We start from the raw sequence: 21,043 nt of genomic DNA on the forward strand, positions 1-21,043 counted from the left end.
TCCAAATCTCATCAACATTTATCAGAAGAGTGCTCAAACATTTTTATCAGAAATGTAAATACTTTTCAGGAGAGGTTGTTAGGAACATCCTCAAAAAGTTCTGCTCTAGTCCACCTTTGCTAAGGTTTGAGACAATTTTTGTCCCCACAGATCTAGTTTCAATGCCAGATATACCATTAGTAATTTTACGACCTTTGGTAAATTACTTAAACTCTTTGTGCCTTTGTTTCCTTAGCTGTAAGATGGGGACAATAATATCTACCCCACAGGACTAGTCTAGGGTTTTAATGCCTGGCACAGAGCAAGTGTTCAATTAATTCCAGTTTCCTTCCTTCTTCCCTCCCTCCCTCTCACTCTTCCTTCCTTCCTTCTTTCTTTCTTCCTTTTTTCTTCTTTGAGATGTCAAGTAGGTTGATAAAGAGTAATGACAGCATTACGCCCACCCTTATAATTATCTTAACAAACAAAAAAGTCTAGTGTGACATTGGGGATAGTGGGAGGGTGGAGGATGGTTGGAGAAGAGAAAAGAATGTAGGAGGGCAAGACATCCTGCCCCATCCTTAAAATAAAGTTCGGCATAATAATGCTGGCATCAGGGGTGGGGGGGTGGGGAAGTGGTGAGCAGAATAGAACACTTGATATTCTGAAAATTCAACCTCATTGTCTATATCAATATTAAGCACACACATACACACACTAGAAAACAGACTGATTCAGCCTTAATGATACACTATAAGTAGATTTGCGTCGAACTGAAAATATGTTCATGTGAAAATATATCAAAATTAAAATCTTATTTGCATATATAATATCGGTTAGAGCAAATGTTCATTGCATGATAATGCTCCCTCTAGGAGAGGCCATTAGGTTGATTTGCATTCATTTAAATGTTCATGTGGGACGTTGATTTTGTCTGTGCAATTATTAGGGTAGTTAATACATTGTGCTATTAAAACAGTTAAAAGACTGCACAGAAGCTGTAATGCACAAATATGGCAATTGATGGGCCAACTGGAAGGAAAGCTTCTCACATAAATAGACACCCTTTCTTCAGTGTGGACAAAGCAACTGAAACTAAGCACTCCAGACAAATCTCTCTGCACCCAGTGTTATTCTCATGGCAGGGATTCCCAAATGAATGGAGAGTCATTTGTACAACTGGCAAAATAAATAAGTAAATTACGTGATATGTTAGAAGGTGTGGTAGCTTGCAAGTATGGCTACAAATTCTTCCCATTCCTATTTGCATACCCTTTTATGTTATTTTGCAGTATGACTTTGCAGCTCTTCTTACCAAGAATTGGAGTCTGTTTCTCAACCCCTTAAATCTAGGCTGGCCATGTGACTTGCTTTGGCCAATAGGACATTGGCAAATAAGACACAAACACAACCAAGGTTTGAAAAGTGCTAGTTCACTGGGGCTTACTCTCTTACTGCTCTTGGAACCCTGAGACCACTATGTGAATGAATCCAAGGAAGACTGCTGGAAGATGAGAAAGCTACACAGAAGAGAACAGAGGTCCCTCAGCCTACCAACCACTAGAAATGTGAATGAAGCCATTCTGGATCATTCAGCCATCAGCTGACCTTCCAGCTGACCACAGACGCATAAGCAAACCCAGAAGAGATCAGCTGAGTCAGTCTAGGCCAGAAGAACTGCAACCAACCCACTGTATCATGAGCTCAATAAAACTGTTGTTGTTTTTTGTTTTGTTTTAGTTGTTAGGAGATGGATCTGCTGAGATTTTTAAAAATTGTAGTAAAACACACATAATACAAGATTTACCGTCTTGACTATTTTTTTAAAAACAGTTTTATTGAGATATAACTCATACAATTTTTGTTGTTTTAAGCCACTAAGTTTGCGGTGTTTTGTTATGCAGAACTGGTACTGAAGGTCATAAATACTTCAGAGAAAAAGAGAGCAGAGAAGGAGGGAATAGAACTGTGTATGTGTATGCGTATGTGTGTGTGCTGGAGCGTTGCAATTTTAAGTAACTTTGTCAGCAAAGGCTTTGCTGAGCGGATAACATTTGAGTAAACATTTGAAGGAGATAGGGAAGTGATTCATGTGGTTATTTAAGAGAAGAACCTGCCTTGCAAAGAGAATAGCAAGTAGAAATTCCCCAAGGCATAGCGTGTCTGGCTTGTTTGAAGAAAAGCAAGGAAGTCAGAGTGTCTGGACCCCTGTAGAAGATGAGGGCAGAGAGAAAGTAAAGAGGCCAAATATTCCAGGAGTTCCCTATTAACATCTGGGAAGAGACTGCCAATATATAGGAGGCGGCACCCCCACGGCTTGCCATGTCTGATGATGTTAATGAATCAATCCAGAGGTAGAAAACTGACACAAGCTGGGCCAATCAGTTTCTTCCTCCTGGAAATTGGAAACTTAGGACACAGAGACCCAGAGATTGGGAGGTGTTGGAGCTGAAGTTGCTTTACTGGCTGAACTCAAGAGACCTGGGATCCATACTCAGCTCTAGTTGTTGAATTTCTGGAGCTGGCCTGCTTTGAAGTCTGTGGAGCATCCCTGAATCATTACAAAGAATTTGCTCTAACACTCAATCTTTTTTCTTAAACAAGGCAAAGTTAATTTCTTTTGCTTGCAAGTAAAAGAACCTTAACTAATATAGTCATCTTGTGATATCTCTCTTGTTGTTTAATATATGCTTTCTCATCTGAAATGGATTATTAGTTTCTTGGAGACAGGAATAATTTCTTCAATCTATTTTGTATCCTTCTTCTACCCAGCTGTGCTTAGAGGACAAGATAAGAGCTAAGCATTCACTCAGTGTCTATAACGTGTCTAGCACTGTGCTAAGTGTTTCCATAGATTATTTTATTTAAACTTCACAATAATTCTATGAATAATTACTCTGATCATCTCCATTTTTAAAGATGAGGAAACAGGGGCCAGAGAGGTGACATGGCTAAAAATGGTGGAGTGTGGACTCAAATCCCAGAAGCCTACATTCTCACCCCAGAGCCTACATTCTTTCAGTACCCAGCACTTAGCAAGTACTTAAAGATACCTGTGTATTGATTCATTGAAGAGTATTAAGTATCCACAAAATCACCCCTCCTGGGATGATCAACTGGCCTTTACCACCCAGGCAGGGTTTCCCCAGCATCCCTCCACTGTGGGTAGGGAGGTTTCATTCTAGGAACTTACTACTGGTGACAAGTTAGGTGGTGTGACGTACAGGCTGCAGAAAACCATTTCTGCTCAGAAAGTATTCCTTATCCCATCAGGCCAGATATGACAAAATGGGTCACACTTTGGGTTAAAATTCTTATTAAAGTGCAAATAAGTTATGCAAATGTTAGTATGTATAACATGACATGAATTCATTAATGTACATCAGTACGTACTAATTTACTAGGACAAAAAAAAAAAAAAAAAAACCTCTGTGGGAGCAAGGCCTGTGCTACTCATCTTTCTATCTTAAGTACTTCCTGCAATGCCTGGCACACAATAGGTACTCAACTAAAAATTATCAAATGAATTGGATGAATGGAAAAGGCGAGGCATCAGAGAATGAGTCCAGCTAGGATAGTTTAAATACATAGAATGACCCACTCTTGATGGATGTACATGACTCTTATTGTATGAATTTTATGATTCTTCTGATTTGTAGTGGTTTCTACATTATAGATTTGCAGAGGGTAAACTTAGATGAGAACACTCCCCTGTGTTTTGGTGGTAGGTCTCCCAGGAAGGATGAGATGACAGTTTGAGTTAATAACCCAGACAAAACTGTCAGAGAGGAATGCAGTAGGAGAGCTGTGATGGGTGGCAAAGCAGGATCATGTCCTTTGACTCTAGTTTGAGGACAGAATAGACATTCATTGTATCAGTGATAGGAAGCTAAAATGTAGATGAGAAATCTGTATAGAGAAGTTGCTTGGTGCAATGGGGAAGAACATTGTGGTAGAATACATCAATGGCTCCAATTCCTTATCCCTCTATAGATGCCCTTCGTCACGTAATTTTGCAGTGCCTTCCCTGGGCAGGGTGCACTTTCCTGTCCCTTGACTTTGAGTTTGGCCAAAGGACTTTATTTGGTCAATAGAATGAGGTAGAAATAGTGCTGTGCCAGTTCTGAGCCTAGCAAGAGGCTTTGCATGTTTCTTCTTGTGTCTTGCCCTTCCACAATTACCATGGGAAGAGCACGCCGGCACCAGCCTTCTAGTCTAGGATGCTAACAGACTTGATGAAGCAGAATCGCCTCCAAACACCCCAGCCTTCATCAGCTGACTCTTATCTAACCTGCAGATACGTGAGAGTAAATGATTCTGGTTTTAAGCCACTGACTGTGGGGGCAGCATTTTGTGGCTATGGCTAATTAATACAAACACCAAACTTATAGAAGAATAAAACTTAATTTGAATTCTGGCTCTTTCACTGACTTTCTATGTACCCATGGACAAAGCACTTAAACTTTCTGAGCCTCGGTTTCCTCATCAGTAAACTGGGCATGATAAACTACCTTATCTCTTAGGGCAGCTAAGAAGAATATCAAAGATCATGTAAAGATCTTCATAAATAAATACTTATTTTTTTCTTCCTTGGTATATTATAGGGTTTTCATTTAAAATTCCACATTGTCTCAACTGTTCTACCCCATGCCAAAGTTTTAATGAGGGAACAGTGGGCCTCTGGGGGCCACAGTGGCAATGGGAGCAGCTGGCAGATTGAAAGACCCTGAAGAGGAATAATGAAATTCAAGTGGACAAAATCAATACCTCCCCATTTGATGATTCTGCTCCAGTGTTTGGTTTAGTAAGACACCATTCTCTGATACTTAGAAGGAGGATCAGGAACCGTCTTAAGCAATCCAGCTGTCCTTGGCCTCCTGGCCACCTTTTGTGGGTCAAAGGCCTAGAGATGAATCATAAGATAAAAAGAGGTAAAGGAAGAGCAAATTCCACCAGCTATCCTAATATGATACCTCCCAACCCCAAGGGTGCTACATTTAGTGGGCTGGAAATGCAAAAATGTCCAACCTTTAGACCCAGACACTCCAACCACCAGTTATTGCTCCACCTCTGAGCTTACAACACATTCTCTCTCTCCCCATCTTATTTGCCATTTAATTATGTCTTGCCCCATGACACCGGTGTGCTACTTCGTAATTAAGATCATGTGATTTCAGTGCCATGTGGCTTCATTTTAATTTCACCTTTCAGACCTTTTCTTTAATGTTGGGCACTAGTAAGAATGGAATATTTCCATGACAAAACAGATTTACAGATTTGCAGTCAGCTTGTGATAGTTTAATAGCAAGACGTTATAGAACTATCCACCAGCGAAGAAAGGGTTTGATGGAATCAGACTTAATGATTAATTGGGCTTTTCAGATTTAAAAAAAATTAAGCAACACATCAAACAGACTTTATACAATTTACGAGTATTAGTAAGTATGTAGTGGAATTATTATTGCATAATATTCATTAGCTGTTCTCTTAAGTGTAACAACTTTGCTTGTCCATACAGGAAAGGCTGAATGATATTGAAACAGGTCCTCGTTTCCAGAAGCTAGTATTTAGGGAGTTGAACACAAACACAAACACACACACACACACACACACACACACACACACACACACACAATGGGAAGGCTTTATCTCTTTTATTTAGGGCCATATTCCCAATGCCTAGAACAGTTTCTGGCATATACTAGACCAATATGCACTCAAATATGTCTTGAATGCCTACTATATTCCAGAATGTGTTCTAGGCAGTAGAAATACTGCCTTGAATAAAATAGAAATCTATATTCTCATGAAATTTATATTGTACAAATGGGAGACAGAAAATAAGAAATCAATGAATACAATATTTAGTATATCAGATGGTGATAAGAACTATGGAGAAAAATGAAGCAGGAATTGGGGACAGGGAGTGCTGGGGGTTAGGTGGGAGAGCCACTTTTTAAAATTGGGTGGCTAAGGAAGACCTCAGGGATAGACAGTTATCTATCTTTGAAGAGAAACCTAAAATTGTTAAGAGAGCCAGCCCTGACCATATCAGGGGAAGACAATTCTAGGCAGAGGGAACAGTCAGTGCACTGGCCTTGTGTGTAGGAGGAATATCAAGGAGGCCAGTATGAATAGAGTGAACCAGGGAGACAGTGGAAGAGGATAGGTTCAGAGAGGAGGCAGGGGTTAGATCATGTAGGGACTTATTGACCATTGTAAGAATCAGGCTTTTACTCTGAGGGAGACAGAGAGACAATGGGGGATTTTGAACAGATGAATGACATGTTTGGAATTGTATTTTTAAAGGATCATTTCAGCTACTGTGGGGGAATAGACCATAGCGGGCAAAGGGCAAGGAGACCAGTTGGGCTGTTGGTATTAACACAGCAAAGATGACAGTGGCTGGACAAGGATGATAACAGTGAAGATTGCGAGAAGTGGTCAGATTCTAGATGTGTTTTGAAGGTAGAAGAGACAGGATGTGCTGATGGATTGGATGTGGAGTGTGAGAGAAGTCAAAAATGATCTAAGGATTTTTAGCTTGAGCATCAATATGGATGGAGTTGCCATTAAAAAACATAGGGACGACCTTAGAAAGAGAAGATCTGGGGGAAATATCAAGAGTTGGGTTTTGAACAAAGTAAAATTCAGATTTCTGTTAGTCATCCAAGTGAGGATGTTAAGCAGGTTGTTGGGTAAGTGTCTGCAATTCAGAGGAAATATTCAGACCAGAGACATAAATCTGGGAGTTACTAGTATATGTTTGGAATTTAAAAACATGAGACTAGATTAGATCACAGGTGCTTGATAAGTATTTGATAGGTAATAAATAAATATACACTATCTCTTCTGCTATAACACATTTTCTGTAACAATTAGCTCATATGCAATTGCAAATAGGGGAACAATGTCAATATAATGTGGAAGTTGTGTTGGAGTATAATTATAACAACTTCAGTGTGAAAGGAAAAAGGACTCAACGAGGCTGCTGCACATTCAGGAATCTTTTCATTTATTTTTTTTTTATTTTGTTTTTAAAGATTTTATTTTTTTTCCTTTTTCTCCCCACAGCCCCCCGGTACATAGTTGTATATTCTTAGTTGTGGGTCCTTCTAGTTGTGGCATGTGGGATGCCGCCTCAGCGTGGTTCGATGAACAGTGCCATCTCCGCGCCCAGGATTCGAACCAACGAAACACTGGGCCGCCTGCAGTGGAGCATGCAAACTTAACCACTCAGCCTTGGGGCCAGCCCCGGGAATCTTTCTATTTTAAAAAAATTAAAAAAAAAAGGTCTGCACCAAGGGCTTCCTCCCCAAGGAGGTACACCCCCAGTCTTGCATGGTTCTTGCTTCAGGCAGACTGTACTTCCTCCTGCGCCTGCCTTAATGGTAGCCTCACTGTCTTAGAGCTCCACTTCCATCTGCATCGTCTCAGCTCTATCAAGCCAGAATTTCCTCTCTATTGGTTTACTTGCATTTTTAATATCCCCTGAGGCAGCCTCTAGCCATACCAAGCTATGCATCTGAGCTGTCCAAGTTATTGCCTGAGATATCATTTTTTTTAATCTGTTAATGCTCTGCTAATAAAGTTGCATAAGTTTTGAGTGGTCTGCTTCTACTGTTTTTTATACAAGCCTTGTTAATTTTACTATGTTATTTTGCAGAATGAGAGATCTTTCAGGGAAATATTTGTATACATGTAGTTGACATGTTCCTTTTGTCCACAACTTTCCTAGCATCTTTTCCTTTAGGAACTATACCTTCCTCATCAGGTAGGGCTATCAATCTATCAACCACATCCCTACCAAACAAACAGAGATGGGCACATGACCCAGGATAGCCAATCAGAGTATACTACCTACATGGCCGTGTGATTGTTTCAGGGCTGGGCAGATGATCCAAGCAGAGCCAGTCTCTGAGCCTTGATGGAGCTATCAGGAAGAACTCTCTTAACTCTGGAGCTGTCTTAGACACTATCTGCCTAAAGAATGATGCCATCACAAGAGAAAGGAAGCACAAATTAAGAATCCAAAGTAAATTATTCATCTGTGTATTTCTCTCATTATTATTTTCCTGGAAAACTCCTAGTCTTGTTTTCAAGACTCAATTCAATTGTAATCTTCTGGCGAAATGTTTCATGACCACCCTCACCCCCTCTGTGGAGGTTTGTGAGCTCCCTTCTCGTTCCTACAGCGCCTTGCACACATCCCTATTACAGCATGGTTGCCTGACTTTATTTGTTGTCTGCTCCTCCCCGTCCCCTACCCCTTGTATGTATGGCATTCATGATGGTAGTGACTTTGCCTCTTTCATCTCTATGTACCCAGGACCTAACACAATGCCTAGTACATAGAAGATGCACAGAAAATGTGAGCTGAATGAATGGATGAAGATATGATTCTAGTAATACTTGTGATTGATACTTTTGCAAAAAACAACACATCGTGTTGGATACACATGCACACACACACACATTCTGGAGGAATGTAGGATTTTTGATAGGTAAGAATTTTGATCCAAGTACCTAACAGCTTAAGACAAAAAAGCAGCAAAAGCACTTCATTGAGATTAAACTTGCAAATAAGATAGCAAGAGGGAATACAGAGTAGGGGAGACTTTAGAAAAAGAGAAGAAATAAAGTTGGAAAAGAAACATGACCTTATAGACAGAGAAGAGGTAGAGAGACTGAGGGATGATATGATACAGAAAAGCAGGTATAGACAGGGAAGAAAAGTGATGAAAAGATGGAAAGTAGACAGGGAGAGGTGGAAGGCAGGGGTAGGAAGGTCCTGGATGTTAGACCTTTGAGCTTTCAATAAAGACATTTTCCACTGTGTGTCAGGCTGTGTACTGGGTTATTGGAACACTGAAATGACTGTCATAGTCTCTGCCACTGTGGGGGAGATCTAGGCTTATAATGGTGGTAAAAAAAGAAATGGGATGAAAAGAAGTGGTGTGTGTTGGGGTCAGATTGCCCACTTTTCTGAATAGCCAGTAGCCTCCCACTCTTTACCAGAGTTGTAGGAAGTACGGCAGCTGAAATGCTGTTCTCAAGTTGCGAAAATGCTCCGCTCTCTCCCCATTCTTGTTTCTTTCTCTCTGAACTCTATAATTCCTCACTCTTGCCAAGATGAACAGGATTCTTATTCTACATGTTCCTTCTCCCAGTTTTGATACGATGGAGGCAGGACCATGATCTTATCACCCCTGTAGCCCCAGCAGAACAAGATAACCTCTACCATAAAAATGTGGCGTTCCAAGGCAGAATTCCCAATCCATATCTGCTGGAAATATTACTTCGTCTATAAGTCCTGGCACTCTGCAGCACCTCGACTGTCCCAATAAAGCTTGGGTAGGGCCTCAGCTGCTCTTCCAACCCCAGGTCAGAATAGGAGGGTACCCCCTGGCTCCAGGGTCCCATCATCCCCCCTGTTCTCTTCCAGGACCCTGGAGGATCTGAGAGGGGAGAGGCTCATAGCCACCTCTGCAGGGAAGGCGACTCCATGCAGGTGGGAGTAATTTGTGCATTGGCTGTGGTGGGCAGTAGGGAGACCCCTGGCATAGACACCACCTGTGGGACGGCTTGGGCATTGCCAAATCCAGCTGGCAGGTGGAAAGAAAGTATCTCAGATGGGCGGCCCTGGGGCCAACAAGTCCCTGCAAGGTAAGGGTCCTGGGAGAGGGAGACATACGTTAAAGGATACACCTGGGATGTTGAGGAGCCAGCTGCACCTGTCTCTGGGCTGGGTGGGTTTTGTAGCCACCGCAAGAGGGAGACCGAGGCGGGGGGCTATGCAGGGCTGGTTGTATGTCCTGGAGCCGGCTGGCACAGCCTGGGGGAGGGCCTTGGCAATGCCGTGTCTAGATGGCATGTGGAAGGTGTGTTGAACCCTGATGGGCAGCCCAGGGACAGCAGATCTGGGGGTGGCGGGTGGAGGAGGAGAGGGGAGACCCACGACGGAGGCACTTGTCCTGCGGCGGCCAGCGGTTGTCTCGAGGGGCGGGCTGTGCTTGGCGCGGCACTGGCTGGGTGGGCTCTGACGCCGCCGCCTGGGGGCATCGGGTAGAGAGCCCTGTGCTTAGGGGCGGCTGGAGACGCCTCCCAGCGCTCTGCCCTCGTACCTGCCGGGGGCGGGAGGGAGAGGGGCGCACAGCGCGAGAGGCGGGCGCCAAGCGCGTGAGTCACTCCGCTCCCCCGGGTTAGGAGCAGGACTTCGCCTCCCGCCCGGGGTCTGCATTTCATCTCCAGCTCCGGCGACTCACCCCTGCATACCGGCCCCCTCCTGAAGCTGGACCAGCTGCCTTTCCGTCTAGGTGAGGGCCAGGTAAGTTTCTCGTCTTTTGATGCCTCTTGCTTGGGTGACGCGGGCGGGGGGCGGTCTCCCAGTCTGTGTTTCTGTCTGCCTTTGCTTCCTCCCTTTGGTTCTTTCCGTTGGAGACAGAAAGTTAGATTTTTAAAACGCAGCAGAGACTATCAAATCCATGCTCAGATCCCAAACAAGCCAAACTCTGGAGCCATATTCTCAATTTCCCGGGTACCTTCAAACGTCCGGATGCAGCGTTTATGGGGCTAGGAATGTTTGATTGTTTTGTGTGTTTCCTTCCTCCTCCACTTTCTTCTTGGGTGATTTTTGGGTGGTGGAGGGTGGGGGGGAGGGGGGGGGAGCTGCAAGAAAGCTAGAGAGCTGGGCTGGAATCCTTTGCCAGGGCGGTTTCCTTATTCTCGGCAAGGTAGCAGATGTTTCACTGTAGCCTGAGTTGGGATCTTGGAACAACCTTCCCCAGCCCAGGACGTAGCAGAGCTGTAAGGTAACTGCAGTTGCTGCATCTCAATCTCGTCACCATTGACTGAGTCAAAATGTTCCGGAGGCACGATTAATGTGAATGCTACGATGATATTGAAGGACTCTATTGGATATATTATTTTTAATGTATTCCAGGAAAATTTTAAGAGACTACTGTTGGTCATATTTTCTCTGTTTTTGGAGATGCTTCAAAACCTATTATTTCCCTTGCAAGAAAATCAATGAGGACCTATTTTGTTTCCTATAAGGATTTGGCAATGCAAAGCTACCTGTTAGTTTTCCCTTTTCTCTACCAGTGTGTATGTGTGTGGGTGCTTCCACTAACTACCTTTAGAAAAATCAGTGTAGGGAGGGTGAGTCCCCCTTTCTCTACCATTAAGAGCAAGTCTTTCTGTGACTATTAAATAGGAACTAATTATTGCTGTCGTTTTAAAAGTAGAGGAGAGAACCTCCTGGAATGTGTGCATTTGTGGCTCATGTTGACGACTGACTGCCTTATCAATATTGTTTGGGTTGATGCAATGTTAACAGGTGATCTTAATTCACAGCACAGAATTCTTCTAGACAAACATCCCTGCTGATACGGGAGGAAAGTACCCCCCCCCCCCCGGCCCCGCAAAACCATGTCTTTATCCTGCTTTTTGTGAGAGAGGAAGATGGGTGGGGGAAGCTTTTCTAGCAGTTGATTGAGTGCCTATCGTAAATTGCTTTTTCCTCAATTGTCATTTGGTTTATAGTCTGTGATTATAGAAAAGAAACCCCTCCTTGAAGTAAAATTAATAAAACCTTACATGTTTAGTCAGATCACAGGGATAACTTTTTAGAGTTGAGTGGCAGCTTCCATGAATCTCTTCCAAAGCTTTTTCCAGGGACCCCCCCAAACTGAGTTAGGATTCCCATCTCTCTGATAACGTGACCCCTCTCATCTGTATATCTCTATCTCAGTGGTTACCTTCTTGTGACTCTTGGTTTACACACGAGTCTCACTCAAGATAGTAAAATTTCTTGGAAGGCAGGGGAATGTCTTTGTATCCCTGGAACCTACTAAAGTGGGAGTCTGTTGAAAGAATGAATGAATGAATAAATGAATTCCGCAGTCCTGATTGGGTTTACCATTCCTTGAAAACCGCCTGGGCGTCCTTTTCCTTCACTTCTAGAAGATAAGCCTTCTAATTCTGTGATTCTCAAAGTGTGGATCCTCAGACCACACCGTGTTCTAAGTAAAGGAGAGTTTGACATACATGGAAAACATCTATATATTAATTGTGACTTTTTTGCTGCAAGTAACAGAAAAGCCTATTAAATGTGGTTTTAACAAATAATGAAGCCTGATAGCAGGAGATCACTGGAGTTGGTTCAGTGGCTCAACAATGTCAGGGTTCTGGGTCAGGCTTTACCCTCATGGTTTCAGGATGGCTCTGACAGCTTTAGACATTACATCCTTATATGTTCAGAGACAGAAAACAAGGGGTGGAAGGGGATAAAATAGTTTCCCTCATGCAACTTTCTCTTAGGGGAAATATCTTTCTCCAAAGTTCACCAACAAAATCTTCTTTGTATTTCATTGGCCAGAGCTCAGCCACATAGCAATCCTTAGTGGCAAGGGAGACTGGGAAAGTGAGAATCAGGCTTTTCAGCTTCTATAGTGGAAAGGAGGCCGGGGTGAGGCAGGGGATTAGAGACGGCTTTGGGGAGCTAACTGGTAAGTGTCCTAGACTGTCGTGAAAATGCTTCTGTTTTAACCAGTGACAGTATTAGTGATTGGTCCAAGAAAAAAATTAATCAGTGCAGCAGAAGCATATTCAGAACAGGCCCTTCCCCCCGCCAAGGTGCATGGTATTTCAAGGGTGCTAAATAGTCACTTTTGTAGTGTTAACTTTTGTAGTGTAGAGTGTTAACTTTCAGAGACTGCAAGTAGGAAAAAAAATATGGCTCATATGGTTTCCGTTATATTAAGTATAGGTCAGATCCTCTAGTTTCTGGAACAGAGTAAACCTTCAGTAAATAGTTGTCCTGTGAGTAGATTATTGAATTTGGGAGCTTCACAACTTCACAGGGACAAGTGGAAGGGGTTTAGCAAGAAAAAAACTAATTAGTGGTTTGGTACCCGTGCCCTGAAATGCTGGTTTATACAACTCTAGGGTCTTTAATTTGGATCCTAGGAAACTGGAGGGCAACTTAACAGGAGGGACAAGAACATAAAAAGAGGTAGTAGGTACTGACAATTTAGGTCAAAAGATTTTCTTTGGGGGGTCTTCTCTATACCTGTACTGTGGAAGATGTACTACAAAAAATGTTCAAAGTGATCCCTAGCACAAAAAATTTTTAAATTGATGCATGAAAAGAAGAGAGCATATATTGCTGTCAGCTTTGGTTCTTGACTCTTTCCTGGTAGTAATCCTGAAATATTTACAGAAGGACCAGGTTTGGGGACATAATGGTGAGAGATCAGCTAAGCAAGTACCAAGAGATTGAAATGTAACATTTTCAGGACCCCATGCCTTAGATTTCTTACCAGTCAAAAGAATGAAGTAGGCTATCAGTAGTTCTCAAACTTTGTTGCACTTTAAAAATCACCTGGAGAGCTTTTAAAAACCAAGATTAAAGGGCCGATCCCCAGACTACATAAATTGGAACCCTGGGAACAGGGCCAGGTATCAGGATTTTTGAAGCTCTCCAGATGATTCCAATATGCACCTGAGTTTGGGAACTGTATTAGTTTGCTCAGGCTGCCATAACAAAGTACCACAAACTAGGTGACTTAAATAACAAATTAATTTTCTTATGGTTCTGGAGGCTAGAAGCCCAAGGTCAAGATGTCAGCAGGTTGGCTTCTTCTGAGATTTTTCTCCTCGGCTTGGACATGGCCGTCTTCTGTGTTTTCCTATGGTCTTTGTGTGTGTCTTCGTCCAAATTTCCTCCTCTTATAGGGACACCAGTCATACTGGATTAGAGCCCACCCTAGTGACTCCCTTTTAACTTAATTACCTCTTTAAAGGCCCTATCTCCTAATACAGTCAAATTCTGAAAAACTGGGCGTTAGGACTTCAACATGTAAATTTGAGGGAAGGGGGCATAATTTAGCCCTTAACAAGAACCACTGGGTAAGTACAGCACTTCTCAAACTTCAATGTGTATACAAGTCACCTAGAGACCTTTTTATAATTGAGGTTGCAATTTAGCAAGTCTGAGTGGGGCCTGAGGTTCTGCAGTTCTAACAAGCTCCAGGTGATGCCAATGCTGCTGGTCCGCAGGTGGTACTTTAAGTGGCATGATTTGGTCCAGATCAGTGGTTCTGAAGCTTTAGCAGGCATTAGAATCACCTGGAGAGCTTGTTCACAGCAGATTACTAGGTCCTAGCCTCAGAGTTCCTGATCCCGTAGGTCTGGGGTAAAACCCAAGAATTTGCATTTCAAGCAAGTTCCCTGGTGATACTAAAGCTGCTCGTCTAGAGATGAAGCTTTGTGAACCAAACCATGTCATCGCTGACATTTTGAGATGTTACAGCATTGGGTGAGTCTTGTTCATTGCATACATATTGTATGTCAAGTTTTTCTGTGGTATTTGCTATCCTAATCACTGGCAGTGTTGCACTTTTTTTTTGCCAAGCTTAATTACTTTTTCTGCTCATGGGACAAAGGATGAGGAAATGGGAGAAAATGCTGTGTTGAGGTCTCTTTTAATCTCTCATACAAATTGAGGTGAATGAAGATGGAGCCTATGCGTCAGCCCATTTGTTTCTATTCATGTTTCTTCTCCAATCATAGAGCTAAATTGCAGCTTGCCCGTATACCAGCTCAAAGATGATTTTACAAGACTGGTTGCTTGCTTCCATATGTGATTTTTCCTGAAGGATTAACTATTCTAGAAATTGTACAATCTCAAGGGGCACTGCAAATTTCTCAAAACACATTAATTTTAAATTCTAATTTAATCACATTTTTATATCTACATGAGATCAACAGTGATCTACATCAAACAACACGCTATCCCCCTCTCCAAAATCATTGGAGAGGGGAAAATCGTCTGCCTGCTCTTTGAGAGTAAAATCAGTAAAATTCATGTTCTGGGGATGTTATTACTCACTTGTGGGAGTAAAACAAGAGACTCTCTGTAAATGTGAGATGAAATCGTTTAGAAACATCCAAAATTTTAAGCTAGTGACCTGGATATAATCTCAAGAATGTGATTGTATTTTAGAAACTAGAAATCTTTCAAAAATAATAATAGCTGATATTTTTTTGGTTGACTACAGTTTGCTGGCCGCTGTACCTATAGTATCTCATTTAACCCTTATAACAAACCTATGATATAGCAGATGTGTGTGTCGGTTGTATATTGCCATAAGAATGCTGCATAACAGCCAACTACAAAATTTCAGTAAGATGTGACAATAAGCATTTATTGTTCATGAGTCTAGGGTCAGCTGGGGGTTGGCCAGACTGCTTTGCCAATCTTGGCTGGGATTGCTCACATGTCTTGAGGTTACCCAGATACTGGCTGATCTAGGTGAATCTTGATTGGAGTAACTGGTATTTCTGGGCTCTTTCACACGTTTCTCATCCTCCAACAGGTTACCCAGTCATGTTCTCAAGGCAGTAGCAGATGTGCAAGAGAACAAATGGAAATACACAGGCCTCTTGAGGCCTAGACTCATAACTGTCGTATCATAACTTCCACCTTATTCTGTTGGCCAAAGCAAGCCACATGGTCATGCCCCGAGTCAGAGTGGGAGGGTCCTACAAAGTTACATGGCAAAAAGCATGGATGTAGAGAGGGGTGAAGATGAGGGGCTATTTTTTGCAATCTATCACAAAGGGAAAAAGGAAGTTCAGAGACATTAAATAACTTGTTCAGAACACATTACTTATAAAGGTGAAGCTGAGACTCAAAAGTAACTTTGATGCTAAAGCTTAACACCTTTTCCTTTATACCATGTTGCTTTTCTACTTTTTCTTGTATCCTGTTTACAGAAAAACTGTCAGCAGAAGGTATATGGTCAGCCTAGAGGATAAAAAATTGTCTTTGTTCATTAAGTCACAATCAAGATTTTATACAAATGCATATGTATATGAATATATATCATGTATTTTTTCTATTTGCTCAATTTAAAGTATTGTTATTTTAAATTGTTATTAGTGTTCTCTATTATGTCTTTATGAAACAACTAAAATATTTTCATTTTAAACTTAAAAATGGATTTAACTTGAAATCTAATCTTTTAAACAAAGATAAAAGCAGGTTTCTTGCTGCCCCATTTACTCTGGGGCTGTTATCAAAAAGAATGAGTCTTGCTAAAGTATTTCCCTTATCTGTGACTTTTCCATAGTTATGTCAGGTGTATAGGGCCTTTATTCAGAATGAATTTGCTGTTGCCATAAATGTTTTGAGTTTACCCTCAAGGCTTTCACACATTTTCCGCATTCCTAGTGAATTTTGCCAGCGGTTGGTAGTTTGCCCCCCAGCACTGTCCAGGGCACGAGGTTGCCTGTCATGTTTCCAGCCTGATCATCTGACCCACTTGATTAGACAAGCTCAGTTGTGGAGATGGATACATTAGGCTGGCAGAGCCCAATGCCATTAAACATTTGAATTGTGTAACGAATTCTGTTTCTCCTGATTTCATGCTCAGCAATCAACCTTATGATTCCACATGTTCATTGCCTTCAGGGAGAGAATAACCTGGTCAGGCTGTCTAGTCTGCCTGAAAGTTGTATTTCTCCTTGTAAATTACTAAGCCACCACTCTGGCTTTAAACACTTTATGAGTGTTGTGGGTGTGAGTCAGCATCCAGCACCTTCAAATCTGATAAATGCAGAGACATTGATAAGATCGGCTATCCGAGGTCGTACTGCTCAATGCCAGGTCTGAGGATGATGATTCACCAAACTGAATTAAGACCAGCTGGTGTTTATTAATCATCTTCTGCATACCAGGCACTGTGCAGTTTTACTTACATGATCTCCTTTAGGTCTCAGAACAACTCTGTGAGGTAGTACTTTCTTTCCATTTTACAAATAAGATGACTGAGGTATAGATTAAAAACTTGCCCCAAATCAAATGGCTTCTTTGGCAGAGACTTAGTTGCCACCCCACATCCTTTCTCACCTTCTACCTTAGTGACCGAGTTCAGTTTTATTCCTGGTGGCACTGCGTCCAGTGAGCAGTCTGTTACCCAGCATCCCTTGCACCACGGTATGATCCTATAACTGAGTTCTGCCAGTGAGATATGATTGTGGCATTGTGCGGGACTTCTGGGAAGCCTGCCTAGAGAGAATTGACTTGGCCGGGAGGAGGGCCCTTTTATACCTCCTGTTTCATCCAGCTGCTAGTCTGGAATGCCAGCATTGAAATTGTTAGAACAGAAAGGTGGAAAAAGGAATCTGGGCCTATGTTGGCACCATGCAGCTACTGTGCCAGCTCCATTCCAGAGATCTTTGCCTGCTTCCTGAATATATTAGTGTTCTCGTAGCAGACAAGAAAGGTAGGGATGGCTGTTGGGTAGGCAGTGGACAGTGTTTACACACTATGTGCCAAGTGCCTAATATTTGACCTGCAATAGATAAATGTTCCATACATGTTGAGTTCCATCTCTGCCACTTACTAGCTATGTGTATTGGGCACATCTTATGCCTCACGCACTTCCTTTCAGTTTCACGTGAGTGTAACCAGATAGCACCTTACCTTTGTCTGACAGTGAATATTTCACTGTCTACCCCAAGACTTCTTTAATGTTTCTACACAGAGGCCTGTTGGAACCCCCTGGCACCCACACGTGTGTATTATGGAATGTGAGGGAGTTAAAGGCTCAAGCGTCAATCCTTGAGTAATATGGGAAAGGGAGCCAGGAATAAATGTTCCCTTCTTCCATCCTTGGCCAGATAATTCTGAACTGCATTTTAGTATTGTTTGCTTCTAAGAGGTTCTCAGAGGGTCTAAGCAGGATTAAGCCCCAATTGTGGCCAACTCAAAAATGCACCCTTGTACTGATTTTCTCTCTTTTCCTGTTCCCTTTCCCCAATTCCCCCTGGAATCACTTCCCAAAATAAACTACTTGCTTCCAAACCCTTGTCTAGGCTCTGCATTCCAGGGAGAAATCAGGTTAAGACATTGTTTAACCTTGAATTAAGCTCTATTGGTAAAACTTTGGCACTGGTTGACACTTTTTTTGCCCATAAGGATGAAGCAGTATACTATCTTTGGTGTGCAAAGATGGCAGTGCATTATGAAATCTGATAGTATCAAGTATTGGTATGGACATGGATCAATAGGAATTGATATGCCTTGTTGATGGGAGTGCAAGTTTGGTAAAATCATTTTGGAAAAGAAAACTTGGCGCTATCTCATAAAGTGGAACATCTAAATACCTTATGACCCCGCAATTTGTTTTCTAGGTATGACCCCCTAGAGAAATTCTTGCCCGTGTGAACTGGGAACTCTCCTTAGGAATGTCCTTAGCAATGTGGTTCTTAATACAAAAATACTGAAATAACCTAACTGTTCATTGATGTGAATAAATATTAAATCTATCTATTTTCCCAATAGAATTAACCACTGTTATATGCAAGAACATAGATGCATATTAGAAACAAAATAATGAATGAAAAACTAAGTCACCAAAGACTTCATGTAGTTGGGCATGATTTTTTTAAAGCTCAAAAACAAACAATGTAAACAATACCTTGGAAGGAATCATACATACATGATAAACTATAAAGCTAGGTAAACCCCAAATTCAGGCTAGTGCTTTCTTCTGCTGGAGAGACAGGAATGGGATAAGGTAGGAACATACAGTAGATGCACTGACATTAATAACGTTCTAAGTCTTGAATTGGGTGATTGCTTCATCAAGGCTCATTTATTATTCTTTATAATTTAAATGTAATATAGATTCTTTTGTATATGCCAGATATTATTTGGTATTTTTTAAAAATGAAACCACCACCAACAAAGATGCTATACTAACAAATCACAGCCTCCTCTAGCTCTCACTCTGAACTAATGCCTCTCAGAGTCGACGTTCATGATCATGTGATGTATTTTTTCCCTTTGAGTTCCCAAGTTGTTGTAATCAATTAGAATGGTAGGACGCAAGATTCAGTTTTCCTTATGGGTCTTAAGGGTCACGTCCTCTAGTTTATTTAGAAGAGAACAGTTTGTCGTGCCCTCTCTGCTCCAGTGTCCACTTGCCCATGGTTCCTATATATCCTGAGGCTCCTCACTTCCCTCTGCTCTGCGTGATCTAACTGCCATTTTTCTGCTGGTCTCAGCACAGCACTCATGGGCTGCAATCCTCTGTGTTTCTAGGCTCTGTGTGTGTGTGTGTCCTGGGAGGTAGTTTAAAGATAGGGAGTGAAGAGGCTATTAACATGACATTTCTCTTTATAATTTCAAACCTACTCCTTTCTTTCCTTGACAATGCTATCACTCAAAGCTATAAGGTCGTACCAGATTTTAAACACTAGGCCTGGGTTTATCACCTTTAAAACATTTTTGTGCCATGAACCCTTTGATGAAGGCTTTGGCCTCCTTATCAGAATAGTGGTTTGAATACATAAAATCAAACACACTGGATTACAAAAGGAAGCAAATTATTTTGAAATACAATTATTAGAATATCTTTAAAAACCAAATTTGTGATATAGTAATATATGTAATTCTTTATTAATTTATTAAACAACGAGATCTAGTGGTGGGTCTAATGATCACCCAAATTTTAAAGTGATAAGGAGCATGAAGGATATTTCACAATATCTGCAATATCTGTAACGCGACATGAAAAATATTGGTGATTTCTTTGGTGACAGTCATAGGTGCTAGTACTATTGTGGTTTGTTGCCTACATTTATATTTGAAGGAAATACTGAATTTCACTTAGAGATTAGTAAACATAAGGATGTAATTTTTTTCCCATTCAAGTTAACGGACCCTCTAAATACTATCCATATATACCCTTGAGGTCTGTGGACCCCACATCCAGAACCTTGTTCTAAGCAAAACAAAGGAAATTACAACAGATGAAGGAAATAATTTTAAAGTGAATACCCAATACGAGCTAAACTATAGGCCACAAGAAAAGCTCTTTAACCCTTCGTGGGAGGCAGGGGAGGCACCAGTGCATCCCAATTCCCATTCTTACCTCACAGACCTTCTCTTTGAGAGGAACTTGAGCTTCAATGCCCTGCAGACAAGTCTGCATACTTCCTTTAGGAAATCCTGCCTCTTTCTCAGAGGCATTGATCTGACCTTTGGATTCATCAGTTTCCTTTCTTCACTCTCTTTTCCCCATTAAGCATTGTCCACCTCCGAATAATTTTCTAGTGACTCCCACACAACAAAGCAGGGTGGGTTTGGCTCCCTGGGTCTCTTCTGTTTCAAGGCCTTTCCGCTATGGTGAGTTGTAGTGAGCAGAGCACATGCGCCCCTCCTAAGTCTCCAGTAAAAACACTTACTCTCGGAAATAGCCCAGTCTTAAAACATAAGGAAAAAGAAGCATTTTCCTGACTGCCCCCAAAATTAATAGGCTGCTGAGGTGTATAGTGAAGCTTGTATTGTACAATTATTTTGCAGATCAGAGATGGATCTTTATTCCTCCCACAGCCCCTTTCAAATGGGCTTGTTACTGCGCCATAGACCTTTTAATGTCTGTTCTCTGAACTACACAAACACCTGGCTCCACTTTGAAATTTGTTTGTGTGAGCCTGATTATGTACTTAGTGCTATTTGTATCCTCCACAATACCTACTGGTTGACTGATTCCTTGATTGATTCATTATTTTAACTATTTTTCCAGAATCAGTAGTGAACTTTTAATAAGCTTTATTTTTTGGAACAGTTTTGGTTTACAGAAAAATTGTAAAGACAGTACAAAGAGTTCCCATATGCCTATACCCAATTTCCCCTCTTATTAACGTCTTACATCAGTATGATACATTTGTTACAGTTAATGAACCAATATTGATACATTATCATTAACTAAAGTCCATACTTTGTTCAGATTTCCTTAAGTTTTACCTAATGTCCTTTTTCTGTTCTAGATTCCCATCCAAGATTCCATATTATGTTAAGTCGTCATGTCTCCTTAGCCTCCTCTTGACTGTGACAGTTTCTCAGACTTCTTGTTTATGACGATCTTGACAGTTTTGAGGAGTACTGGTCAGGTGTTTTATAGAATGTCTTTCAACTGGGATTTTTCTGATGTTTTTCTCATGATTAGAGTAGGTAATGGTTACGGGGATAAATATCACAGAGGTGAAG

General features: G+C 41.5%; 1 protein-coding gene across 4 annotated transcripts in view; it reads left to right on the forward strand.

Moving 5' to 3' along the window:
- The first annotated feature begins 9,833 nt into the window (after window positions 1-9,833).
- The window catches only part of SYTL5 (synaptotagmin like 5), a 277,939-nt gene continuing 266,729 nt past the window's right edge, over window positions 9,834-21,043 (forward strand). For 2 of the 4 annotated variants that reach the window (XM_070604705.1, XM_070604708.1), the window contains exon 1: window positions 10,167-10,306. The gene's annotated coding sequence lies outside the window, so the exon portion shown is untranslated. Of the gene's footprint in view, window positions 10,307-21,043 lie in introns of all 4 variants that reach the window. The other 2 variants (XM_070604701.1, XM_070604703.1) reach the window with 2 other exon arrangements.

This window comes from Equus przewalskii, chromosome X, assembly GCF_037783145.1.
Source record: "Equus przewalskii isolate Varuska chromosome X, EquPr2, whole genome shotgun sequence".
NCBI classification, from domain to species: domain Eukaryota; kingdom Metazoa; phylum Chordata; class Mammalia; order Perissodactyla; family Equidae; genus Equus; species Equus przewalskii.